This window comes from Pelobates fuscus, chromosome 7 (assembly GCF_036172605.1).
Source record: "Pelobates fuscus isolate aPelFus1 chromosome 7, aPelFus1.pri, whole genome shotgun sequence".
NCBI classification, from domain to species: Eukaryota; Metazoa; Chordata; class Amphibia; order Anura; family Pelobatidae; genus Pelobates; species Pelobates fuscus.
In genome coordinates, this window is record NC_086323.1 from 111,913,877 (window position 1) to 111,926,886 (window position 13,010).

At 45.8% G+C, this 13,010-nt stretch overlaps 1 protein-coding gene across 3 annotated transcripts in view; it reads left to right on the top strand.

Moving 5' to 3' along the window:
- SGSM3 (small G protein signaling modulator 3) overlaps nt 1-13,010 on the top strand; it is an 80,953-nt gene that overhangs the window by 26,374 nt on the left and 41,569 nt on the right. The window lies entirely within an intron of this gene.

Below are 13,010 nucleotides of genomic sequence, written 5' to 3' on the forward strand. Positions count from 1 at the left end.
CTTGAAGTATGTCAAGGAAGTGCAAATGGAATTTTAACATTTCCATAGTTATGTTTATTTAAACTGATTTGGAAAGGAAGATGGCCCTGTAATTCTGAACTGGATGTTTTGGTTATTTTTTTTATTTTTTTTTTTAGTTTAGTCTTAAAGTTGCCTAAAGGCCCATCTTCGGTGCTGTTGTATATGTACTTGTATCTTTAAATATACGTTCCCTTTGAGAATTTCATTATGCTTTGTCATTGCATACTCTTTGTTTCTGTAGTTGCACTTTTAGGACTTACTTTTCCCATTGCTATTTATGTTAGTTTGTCGCAGTAAAAGATTGTGCCGTGTTCTCTAAAGCCCTCTGTAATCAACGCGAAAGCTAAACTGGTTCAGGACAGGCAACAGCTGATAAACGTGGGCCGATGATACTGGTTTATATCTCCCACACCTCTTTTCATCTCTGCTTACAAACACGTTTCCAAGGAGATGATAGACCATCAAGAAAAACCAGTCTGACTGTTCTTAAGAGCATTTTTTTGATTTTATAGCACTGTCTTGTTTTTAACTCTTTCCACTAACATAATATATTTCATGTCTGTTCCCTTTTTCCTTTTTTATTAATTATTTTTGTTCTTTATTTTATTCTTAATGTATTTTTATACTGGATACTGACCAGACTGTACGTCTGCAGTGAGGACAAGTAATGCAGAGATAGAGGGTCATTGTGCTGGTTATTAGAATGGCCAATCTTAACAGATGACTCTGAAACGATGTGATTAAACAGAACCCTATAAAGGTGAGCGGAAATAGCCAAAGTTTAAAAAATAAATGTAAAAAAAATCCAGAAGTACGCAGACTGCACTGGTCAAGGTCGTGAGAGGCAGGACTGGGTATCCACACAAAGCAAAAAAAACAAAAATGCACTAGAATACAGAACTGTGGTATTGGGCTATGAAAATCATAAGTGGGCCATAGGAACGCAACATAATTGCATTTAAATATCGAAGTGTTCTGTGGAAATTTGGCCGTGCAGGAAAACATTTTTGTGCATGTGGGGCAGCAATCGGGGCTGCCATTTTTATGGAAGTGAATTTTGGCTTTATAAAGACATGCAAAATTAGCACTGTCCGGAGGTCTGCTAGAGGTAGATGCTTCAGTTGGGACACTGACCTATATGGTTTAGGTTTTTTTTGTTTTTTGTTTTTTTTTACATTCTTTATTTTTACAGTGCATATCGAAAATAACATACAAGCATGAGGTACCCCGACGGCAATCCTCAAGCCAATTTGCAACACATATAACAATGGGGTAGACCAGTATGCATGCACAATTTTACATTTTTAGTCTCTTATAATAGGTTATGTCAAAACAGGATAGTTCGATGACTTAGATAACATTATAACATTTTGCCATTGTGGAGAAACAGGTATAAAAATTAAAAGTAACGGCTAAAATGATAAGTGGCATAAGTGAGCGGGTCGACATTCAGTATTGTTGCGACATTACAGTGTAGAATGGATTGTTCTGATAGCCCTATTGCAATTTCAGGATCTTAAGTCAGGGCCCTAGGTAGGGTGTTTTACAGGGAACTTCTCTGCTTGTAGGCGCTATAGTTAAAGGTGTGAGTGTAGTGTAGTAACATGTAACATGCGATAACAGTGCAGGAGCATATTGCATAATAAGTGGACACAGTTAGAGAGATGTGCTCATTAAAGTCAAACAGAACAATTAGATTAGTTAACAATATTATCAACGGAAGCTTCAGGTGCCTGCCTTAGAGTTAGTGGAAGTGCATCAACATATAGGCGCGTAACTTATAGGTTTAGCTAATACTCGGTGGGGAATCAGTGTTGCAGTTGGGGCTATGGTTTCGCGGTCCAGGCAACACATTGGGTTTGTGGCAAGTATGTCTCCCCCTAGCCTGGCTAGTTGTAGTGCGATACCTTAGGTTATAAGAGATGGGGAAAGTAAAAATGAGGGAGGGTGCCCCCGGGGGTGTGGAGGGGCTCGTAGGATAGGGCCCTCCGTGAAGATCCCTGGGTAGGTTCTCTTCTGAGCCCCAGGGATCTTTGTCCAAGCACGTGTGGCCAGGTTGTATAAAGTAAAAGGGGATAAAATAATGAAGTAAAAAATATGAAATATAACTGCCTGCTTCAGATGATAGCTATCTCTGCCTGTGAATGCGTTTCATGTCATCCCATGAGCCCTACCCAATGCACCAACATCAGGCCTCCGTGGGCGCCACCTACCACACCAACATCCGACACCTGGCGAAGCCCCCCACAATGAGCTCCCTGGTACAGCGGGCACTCGAGGGACCCCCCCAGTCCATGAGACCTCTGCACCTCCACTGTCCCGGTAGTGTCCCAGTGTGTCAGACGTGGCACCCCCATGGGCTCCCTTAATCGCCGGCCACTTCTTCTGAGCATAGTCCATGCGGCCACCGGTCCGCCGCGGCCCCCCACAGAACAGCCCGGTCAGGCTCAGCCACCGAGAGCAGCCTCTTCCAGGTCTCCGGATCTCCCTGGGGTAGGGGTCATCACTGTCTGACCAGGACAGCTTGGTAGTCTCGATTTCACCCCCCGTCGGCAGCCCCCCGGTGTGCCTGCGTGATGCATGAGCCGTCTCCTGGGTGAGTATCTCGGGTTGTTGTATCCGTTTCTTGGTAAGGCATGTAGGGGGTTATAGCTGTGTGAGTACTGCCTCCTATGCAGTGGCTGGTGACATGCGGGAGCTGCCTTCCACTTCCCTCCACTGCAGGCTGATGATCCTTAGCTTGTATGTGGCATCCTGCAGTGTAAATCAGGAAGCATGTGTAGTGAACTGGTGACTGGGATAACCCCCCCCCCCCGGTCCGGGTGGGGGGCCGCAGCACAGCTTCTCCGGTCGCCTCTTGCATGTTGGGGGGGACAGGCGCTGCTAAATAGTGTGTGTTCATGGAACATAAGCAGGGCTTTTCCAGGTTTAGCAGTAGGCCGCAGGTTCGTGCCGTCTGGTAGGCCCAAGCTTTCAGATTTCTCCTATTTATAGGGTCTGCGGCTGCCGTTTGGGCTCTGCGTGATGCTGGCTGGCTTCTCTAGTCAAATCTGGTATTTTATCTGGTCTGTTTGTGAGCTGAATATCTGTATTTTTTCGGGCTTAGGACCGGAGCTGCATGAGATGGCTTCCTTTCAGCTCGACGGTCCGGTCCCGCCCGCCAACATATATGGTTTTGATCAAAGATAGTTAAATGGTTGCTCCTGAGGTCTTGCTAGGAGTCTTCCCCTAGGTCAGTGGTATAGCAGTCACGGAAATTTTTATTGAAAGGGACTCAGTCACACAAATATATTTAAATAACTAATATATCCCTTTACCAGTAGAGCTTATTAAATGGTTTACTCTGCTAAACCAGATCATGGATTCTGTAAACGATATTAAACAAGTTATAAAGATTTCTAAAATTTAGTAAACATTCAGCATCTGTAACCTGCTTGGAAGCAATATTTTGTAACCACTAAACCCTGAAATTGTTATACTATAGATAAATAATTAATAAAATCTTGCATCAGTCTTATGATTCTATATAGAAATTCTGTAACAAAAACTGTATAAACCCAAGCAAGATATTTCTGTTTTTCTGAAAACTTGTAGACAGTTACCGAATGCATGGACGGGTACTAGAATACTTGAACAGTTGCTAATTAATTTCCTCAGCCTTTAATCTCCGGTAATATGAAATGCACATTTCCATATTGTTTTTTTTGTTTGTTTGTTTTTAAAAAGTTAATTTCAACTATGTTGGAATTTCACTAAAATAACAACTCAGTCAAAATATGTCATAAAACAAAGTAGGGACTACTTTGTTTTAGTGTTTTTCCTATGCTTTACAAAAGGCAAAGCTACCTTTTTGTTAAAGGACCACTATAGGCACCCAGACCACTTCAGCTCAATGAAGTGGTGTGGGTGCCAGGTTCCTCTAGTTTTAACCCTGCAGATGAAAACATAGCAGTTTCAGAGAAACTGCTATGTTTACACTGAGGGTTAATCCAGCCTCTAGTGGCTGTCTCACTGACAGCCGCTAGAGGCGCTTCTGCGATTCTCACTGTGAAAATCACAGTGAGAAGATGCTGGGCGTCCATAGGCTGTCTTATGGGCGGTTTGAATGTGCGCGCATGCGCATTCGTATATGAAGTCGGCATGGGGAGGAGAGGTCGTCAGCGCAGGGGGAGCCCGGCGCTGTTGAAAGGTAAGTGGCTGAAGGGGTTTTAACAAAAAATAGAAATAAAGGGGAGAAGAAATAGGTATAGGGATGCTCAAAAAATCACCAAGTGTGTCTCACTCCAGGGAGGGGGGCTCTGAGGGTGGGGGGGACCTAATGACCCTATAGTGCCAGGAAAACGAGTTTGTGGTCCTTTAATCCTTGTCAAGCCCTTCATAGCTCATGACAGCTGAGGGTATAAAGGCTCTTTCTATGGAGGGTTCCGCTATCTTGTGGGATCAGTGTTGTAGTCTCACACATGCTTGAGAGTACAGTGCTGACATCGGCTCCTGGCAGAGTAGTTGCCGGTAACTTTAAATGACATTTTTGAAGATGAAGATGGCGACGCCGCGAGGGATAGATTCAGGTGAGTAAAAACTATCTTCCCTTGCATCGCCAGGCCGCTGCAAAGCAAACTGAGCAGTCACCATCTGTGATATTGGCAAAATAAGGTGATAGAGCCACTTTAATTAAGAACTTGTGGAGACAGTATGTTGTTCTATAGTGATCAAAGGTCCTATGTGACAGAATCCTATGTTTTGTATTTACAAATGTTGTGTGTATGTCTTTTATTTTGTTTTTGCAACGCCTGCATTCACCTTGAAGCTGCTTTTACCTTTTCCAGTGTTTATTTAAACATTATTGTGGACTCAAGAAATGGAAGGTGATAAATGTTCCACCTAGGTCAGCAATTGCTAACCATAGCACTACAGGTATATGTAAACTACAGGCAAGTTGAACATCCGGTACCACCAAAATTATCATGAAAACTCTTAAGGATTTCTCCACTAAACCTCAAATTGTAGTGTATCGAGGACCGAATTGAAAACTTCTGCCCAAAATAGTATGACTATAACTGAGTTGGACAATTCTTATAAAATTACTTCTTTGGCCTATATTTTTAAGTTAGATTTGGGGGTTTATGGGGTTATTTTTGCATTACCGTTATACCAGTCTTGATAAAGTTTAACTTGTTTGTACGTACGGTATGCATGAACTCCATTGACCTGATGACTGTTCCCCGCTTCCCTCTACTGTAAGTTCCTTTGATATTTGCAGGCTGTTATTTTGCTAATATGTTGCTCATTGTCCAATTTGCTACAGTGTTTTTAAATTGCCTATAAGTAGGTGTATACAATTGATTTCATTCAATTCACTCAAGTGCACAGTATACTACTGGAATGGAGGCTGGTTTTTGTTTCTTGTTATGAACTCTTGAATGGACAGACTATCCCTTTTTAACTTGCAGTTTGGTGGTTTGATGTTTTGTCATTTTACCGAGCACAAACCTTGTTGGCAAAGTGCTTTTTCACATTGCTGAGGGATAGCAGCAGTGTATTTGCAGTGCTTTTATTTCAGCATCAACAGTAACCAGCATTATATACAGTTGCAAGAAAAAGTATGTGAACCCTTTGGAATGATATGGATTTCTGCACAAATTGGTCATAAAATGTGATCTGATCATCATCTAAGTCACAACAATAGACCATCACAGTCTGCTTAAACTAATAACACACAAAGAATGAAATGTTGCCATGTTTTTATTGAACACACCATGTAAACATTCACAGTGCAGGTGGAAAAAATGTGAGCCCTTGGATTTAATAACTGGTTGAACCTCTTTTTGGCAGCAATAACTTCAACCAAACGTTTCCTGTAGTTGCAGATCAGAGGTGCACAACGGTCAGGAGTAATTCTTAACCATTCCTCTTTACAGAACTGTTTCAGTTCAGCAATATTCTTGGGATGTCTGCTGTGAATCGCTTTCTTGAGGTCATGCCACAGCATCTCAATCGGGTTGAGGTCAGGACTCTGACTGGGCCACTTCAGAAGGCGTATTTTCTTCTGTTTAAGGCATTCTGTTGTTGATTTACTTCTATGCTTTGGGTCATTGTCCTGTTGCATCACCCATCTTCTGTTGAGCTTCAGCTGGTAGACAGATGGCCTTAAGTTCTCCTGCAAAATGTCTTGATAAACTTGGGAATTAATTTTTCCTTCGATGATGGCAATCCATCCAGGCCCTAATGCAGCAAAGCAGCCCCAAACCATGATGCCCCCACCACTATACTTCACAGTTGGGATGAGGTTTTGATGTTGGTGTGCTGTTCCTCTTTTTCGCCAGACATAGTGTTGTGTGTTTCTTCCAAACAACTCAACTGTGGTTTCATCTGTCCACAGAATATTTTGCCAGTACTGCTGTGGAACATCCAGGTGCTCTTGTTTTGTTTTGTTTGGACAGCAGTGGCTTCCTCTGTGGTATCCTCCCATGACATCTATTCTTGTTTAGTGTTTTACGTATTGTAGATTCGCTAACAGGGATGTTAGCATTTGCCAGTGACTTTTGTAAGTCTTTAACTGACACTCTAGGATTCTTCTTCACCTCATTGAGCAGTCTGCGCTGTGCTCTTGCAGTCATCTTTATAGGACGGCCACTCCTAGGGAGAGTAGCAGCAGTGCTGAACTTTCTCCATTTATAGACTATTTTTCTTACCGTGGACTGATGAACAGCAAGGCTTTTGGAGATACTTTTATAACCCTTTCCAGCTTTATGCAAGTCAACAATTCTTAATCGTAGGTCTTCTGAGAGCTCTTTTGTGTGAGGCATCATTCACATCAGTCAATGCTTCTTGTGAAAAGAAAACCCAGAACTGGTGTGTGTTTTTCATAGGGCAGGGCAGCTGTAACCAACACCTCCAATCTCATCTCATTGATTGGACTCCAGTTGGCTGACATCTCACTCCAATTAGCTCTTGGAGATGTCATTAGTCTAGGGGTTCACATACTTTTTCCACCTGCACTGTGAATGTTTACATGGTGTGCTATTAGTTTAAGCCGACTGTGATGGTCTATTGTTGTGACTTAGATGATGATCAGACATTTTATGACCAATTTGTGCAGAAATCCATATCATTCCAAAGGGTTCACATACTTTTTCTTGCAACTGTAGATGAGTGGGTTTCAACCTTTTTTCACTTGTATCCCTTGGTAGCCCATTTCCATAAATTGTATCCCTCAGCAAAATGTTTGTAATTAATATAGTTGCTATTTATTATTATTATTATTATTATTATTATTGCCATTTATATAGCGCCAACAGATTCCGTAGCACTTTACAATATTATGAGAGGGGGAATGTAACTATAAATAGGACAATTACAAGAAAACTTACAGGAACAATAGGTTGAAGAGGACCCTGCTCAAACGAGCTTACAGTTTATAGGAGGTGGGGTATAAGACACGTTAGGACAGGAAATATCAATCAAATAGGGTGGGAGTGAAACAGAGCTGGAGGAGAGAGTAAAGCACTGCCCTATAGGAGAGAGCAAGAGACAGGTATGTGAGGTAGAGTTTACTCTGGGAGGCCATAAGCTTTCCTAAAGAGATGGGTTTTAAGGCACTTCTTAAAGGATTGAAGACTAGGGGAGAGTCTGATGGGGGTAGGCAGGCTATTCCATAGGAAAGGAGTCGCCCTCGAGAAGTCCTGCAAGCGTGAGTTGGCCGTACGGGTGCGAGCAGCGGTCAGGAGGTGGTAACGGGCAGAGCGGAGGGAACGAGGAGGGGCATACCTATGGATCTGTGAAGAGATATAAGATGGGCTAGAATAGTTCAGTGCTATTGTTTCAAATGTATAAGTTTTTCTCTGCCCCAGGCTTTCCCAGCTCCTCATTTGCCCCAGGCTCTCCCTATGGCTGGCTTCAAAGTCCAACGTTTATGGCATTAGCAATACTTATTTATTTACAGTGGTCTGCAATTGAATTAACTTTAATGCAAACCGAGAAGATCCTTCCGCACACAGTTTGCCTTAAAGCAAATCCGGGACTCTACATGCGGCGCATGTCAACAACAGTATGTGACGTGACGCACCTTGTGCTGAAATCCTTCTCCATATGAGCCCCTCCTTCCCTGGAATAGCAGGAGGTTGTCGTAAATTGCATCGGATTCTTTAGTGCTGAGCCTTTGCCAGAATGGGAGGCTGGCTGTCTCCTTCCTCGGCCAGACCATGTCCAAAATGACCGACCATTTATTCCACCTCTGGTTGCGCCATTACAGGGAACTGATCCGTACCTCTGGGGGTACACGTACCACATGTTGGGAAACCACTGATATAAACGGAAGGTTCTTTAGTTTTCTTTATGTACTCTGAATATTTCCCATGATGCTATCTGCCAGCATGAAGGTGGTCTGAGTACCACAGGAAATCAATCCACATATCTCTGCAGTTTGACTGAAGTTTGAAGATCGTGCCGTTCTGTGTGTGTTTTCGTTCAGGGTGATGTTATCCATTGTTGCGGTGGGTGCGGTAGGGTGGGTTCGGGCAGTGGTATTACTCGGGTTGTTAGGGAGAGTGGGGGGTTCTGTTCCGATTGTCTGTCAGTCGTCTTCTGTCGTCTGGAGTATGTGTTCTGAGTCCTATCTGTGTTGTGGTGTTCGTCAGTGTCAGTTCTGAGTTCTAGTTGGAATCCCTCCTTTGCTGTCTCTAGGATCCAGTGCATCCATATGCTCATGTAGGTCCTAGGGGTAGTATTGTCCGTCATGGTCAGCTCCTCTATCGTCCTGAGTTCCTTTATTTGGCTAAACCAGGTCGAGAGCGGGGGTGTCACTGTTTGTTTCCAGAATTGGGGGAGCACTCGTTTTCCCACATTAAGTATTCTAATAGTCATGGACTTTTTGTATCTAGAGTGGGGAACTGATGTGTGGTGCAGGAGCATCGCTGCCGGTTCCAGGGAGGGGGGTGCATCCGTGAATTTCTCTAGCATTTTGTGTATCCTCTTCCAGTATGGCTGGATCAACGCGCAATCCCACCAAATGTGTTTCGTGGTGCCTACCTCTCGTTCATAGCCTGGAGTGGTCTGGGTTTATGTGGTGGAGGAGATGTGGTGTCCTATACCAGTGTGTTAGTAGCTTATAGGCTGTTTACTGTGTGTGGAACAGTGGTGTGTGAGGTAGCAGATGGATTCCCAGTCTGCTGCCGAGGGCGGCCTCCCATTTTCCCATGAAGAGGGGTGTCTCGGATGGGGTTTCTGATTGTAGCATGGAGTATAGGAAGGACACTCCATGCGGGAGTGGGTCTGGGTGTGAGCTGACCACCTCTATTGTGGTCCGGTCTCTGGTGAGTGCCGATCCCTGTGGCAGGGAGTGGACAAAGTTGGTTAGTTGGGCGTACCGAAAGTGGTGCATAAAGGTCGGGGGCGTCTCTCCTAACATATCTGTTAGTGTTTTACATTTCCCTCCTTGGAGGATGTGGTGTAGGCGTGGGGATTTGTCTGGGAGGATGTGTTTGAGGGCTCTTGGGTCTAGTCCCGGGGGAAAGTCCTCGTTGTGCGTCAGTGGCAGGAGGGGGGAGGGGTATGGTGACATGTTCCCCTTCCTCGCAGCCCTCCTCCACACTCTCAGGGTGTGTCTCGTGTATATAGACATTTCGCCCCATTCAGCCGCGTCTCGGCCCCAGGGAAGTCCTGAGACTGGTCTGCCTGCCTCTGTTTCTTCCACCATTTTCCATAGTTTGTACACTCCGTCCTTAGACCATTCCATTATTCTCTGTAGGTGTGTGGCCACGTAGTACTGGTGAAAGTCTGGGAGGGCTAGTCCCCCTTTGTCTTTAGGTCGTGTCAGTGTGGAGAATTTCACTCTAGGCCTCCCCCCGTTCCATACGTATCTTGTCATTTCTTTTCTGAGTGAGTTAAAGAAGGGGCCTGGTATTACGATGGGAATGGCCTGGAGGAGGTATAATAGGCGTGGGAGAAAGTTAATTTTTATGACCTGTACTCTCCCGAGCCACGAGATGTGCGGATAGGACCATTCCCTCAAATCTCTTTGGAACGTGTGTAGTATGTCGGCGAAATTGTCCCTGAACAGGTCTCTACTCTGCTTGGTCAGCCAAATTCCCAAGTATCTAATTTTATGTTCGGCCCATTGAAAGGGGAAACTACGTCGTAGGGGGTCCGCGCGTGTGGTGGGGACGCTAACGTTAAGGATGTATGATTTACTGTAGTTAATTTTCAGGTTTTATATATCGCCAAATATCCGCAGGTCCTTCTGGATGTTCGGGAGGGTGATTTCGGGGTTGGTCACCACAAAAAGAAGGTCGTCCGCGTACGCTGCAACTTTGTGGTGTACTTGGCCTGTCGTTAGGCCTGTTATGTCTGGATTGTGTCGAATGTGTGTGAGAAATGGTTCCAGGGCGAGAGCGATCAGGACCGGGGATAGGGGGCACCCCTGTCTTGTGCCGTTATGTATGGTAAAGGCTTCAGTCAACGCCCCATTGACCAGCACCTGGGCCTTTGGTTCTCGGTATAGCGCTTTTATCCAGTGTCGTGTGTGTGTGTGGTCCCAGCCCCATGTGGGCTAGCGTTTCGAAGAGGTATACCCAACACACTCTATCGAAGGCCTTCTCTGCGTCCGTGGACAGCAAAAGAAGGCCTCTGTCTATTTTCCTACCTCCGTGCATGAGGGTGAGTGCCCTGATGGTGTTGTCACGTGCTTCACGCCCCGTCACAAATCCCATCTGGTCAGGGTGGACCAGAGATGGGATATGTTATGTAAGACGCATCGCCAGGATCTTGGCCAGTAGCTTAATGTCACAGTTAATAAGCGAGATTGGCCTGTAGCTCCCGCAGTGTTCCCTGTCTTTGCCGTCTTTGGGTATAATGGTGATGTGGGCTGTTAGGGCTTGTGTGGGGATGTGGTTCCCGACTCGTATCGCGTTGAATGCTTCCACCATGGGTGGGTATAGGTCCTTGGCGTAGGTTTTATAGTATTTTGCCGGTAAGCCTTCCGGCCCTGGGCTTTTGCCTGGTTTAGTGAGTTTGACCGCCAGCGCTAGTTCCTCAATTGTGATGGGTTCGTCAATTAGTTCTGCGACATCTGCATCCAGGGTCGGTATCGGGTGCTTTGTCAGGTAGTCTCGAACCGAATGACGAAGGCGTGCCTTTGCCAGTTCGGTTTTTGGTTGTGGGAGTGTGTATAGCTCTGTGTAGTATGCGCGGATCGTTCTCATGATATCAGTCGGGAGACGGTGTAGGGTCCCCTGCTTATCTCTAATCCTGTCGATGTATGTGTGTTGTCTGTTTCCTCAGCATCGCAGCAAGGAGCTTGCTACACTTATTCCCATGTAGGGTAAAGAAGGCCTTATGTCTGAGTGCCTCCCTGTGGTGTTTGGAATGTAGTAGGGTCGCTAGATCCCTCCTCAGTTGCAAGAGTCGGGTTTGGTGTATGTGGTCTGGGTCTCGCTTGTTTTGTTCGTCCGTTTTGTGTATGTCGTCCAGTAGGCCTGCTAGTCGGGCTTCGGTTTGTTTCTTTAGTATCTCCCCCTGTTGGATATAATTACCCCATATCACGCTTTTGTGTGCTTCCCAACGTATTGTCGGTGATGTCTGCTCCGCCGTGTTGGTGGTCAGGTATTCCCTAATTTTGTCGCCTATGAGGGTCGTGACCCCCGGATGGGAGAGTAGGTATTCGTTGAGTCTCTATTTCGGGGATGTGGGGCGGAAGAGTGGTGATTTAAGTTTAAGAGATACAGGGGCGTGATCTGACCACGTGGCTATTCCGATCGTTACGTCGGTCACCAGTGGGAGGTCGTAGTGTGTGGTGTATATGTGGTCTATTCAGGAGTATGAATTGTGCGGGTGAGAAAAGAAGGTGAAATCTCTTACGTCTGGGTGATGGGCTCTCCAACAGTCGACCAGGCGGTGGTCACGGAGTAGGGAATTAATGCTCTGGAGTTGTTGGTTTGGGATATGGGAGGCGCCTGTTGAAGTGTCTCATGATGGGTCTAAAGCAACATTAAAGTTCCCCCCCCCCCCCACCCCCCAGTATGAGAGTCCCTTCTTTGAACTCCTGGAGTTTGTGTCTGTTTGAGGAAGCGATAGTGTGTTAGGGGCGTATATGGTTGCGAACGGGTACTGACGATCCGCTATTTTCCCCTTGAGGAATAGATATCTGCCCTCATCGTCCGATAAGCATCCCCCCTCCTGGAACGGCACCCTCTTATGGAAAAGTATTGCTGTCCCCCTAGCCTTTCCCCCTTGGTAGTCACTGTAGTATCCTTGCGTGTAGTGTTGGTTAGTTCATTTGGGTCTGGCCCCCTTCTTAAAGTGCGTTTCCTGTAACATGACTATGGAGGCCTTTTGTTTATGGAAGTCTCTTAGTGCTCCTGATCTCTTCTCTGGTTTGTTCAGACCTTTTTGAGTTGATCGTGATAATATGTAGAGGGGCGGGGGTCAGCGTCATGTCGTCTGGTCAGTTCGCTATTGGTAGGTACTGTGTGGGTGTCTTTATCCAAAGTCTCTGCGGTATGCGTTTACTCGGTATGTCCCGTTTGTCGTAGTCAATGTGAGGTCAGGTTGTCAGAGGTTAAGGTGGGGTAGGGGAAGGGGTAAGGTACCGTGGGAGGTTTGGAGGTTCCCTGTGACCTCCAGTGGTCGCGTCACGGTCACATGACCGCTAGGTGTAGACGTCGGGGAGCCTCAAGCCACGGCACCACCAGTGGCACACGTGGGCAGCTCCCCGTCTGGGTGACGTCTCCCATACTGGGCGGTGGTTGGGTGTCTCGTGTCGGTGACTTAGCGGTACGTCGGGTCCCGTGTCATCCCTGTGTGGCTCCCAGGTGATGCCTCAGTGGGAATGTGTTAGTCTTCCCCGCCTCGGGGTCTGTTGGCTCAGGAGCCGGTGTGTGTTTTTCATCTTTGTGCACAACATTTCTGATCATATTACTGTAGAAAGGCATGAACAATAACCGTAACATTTAGATTAAATTCACAACAGGTGATAACAATTAACTGACAGCTCA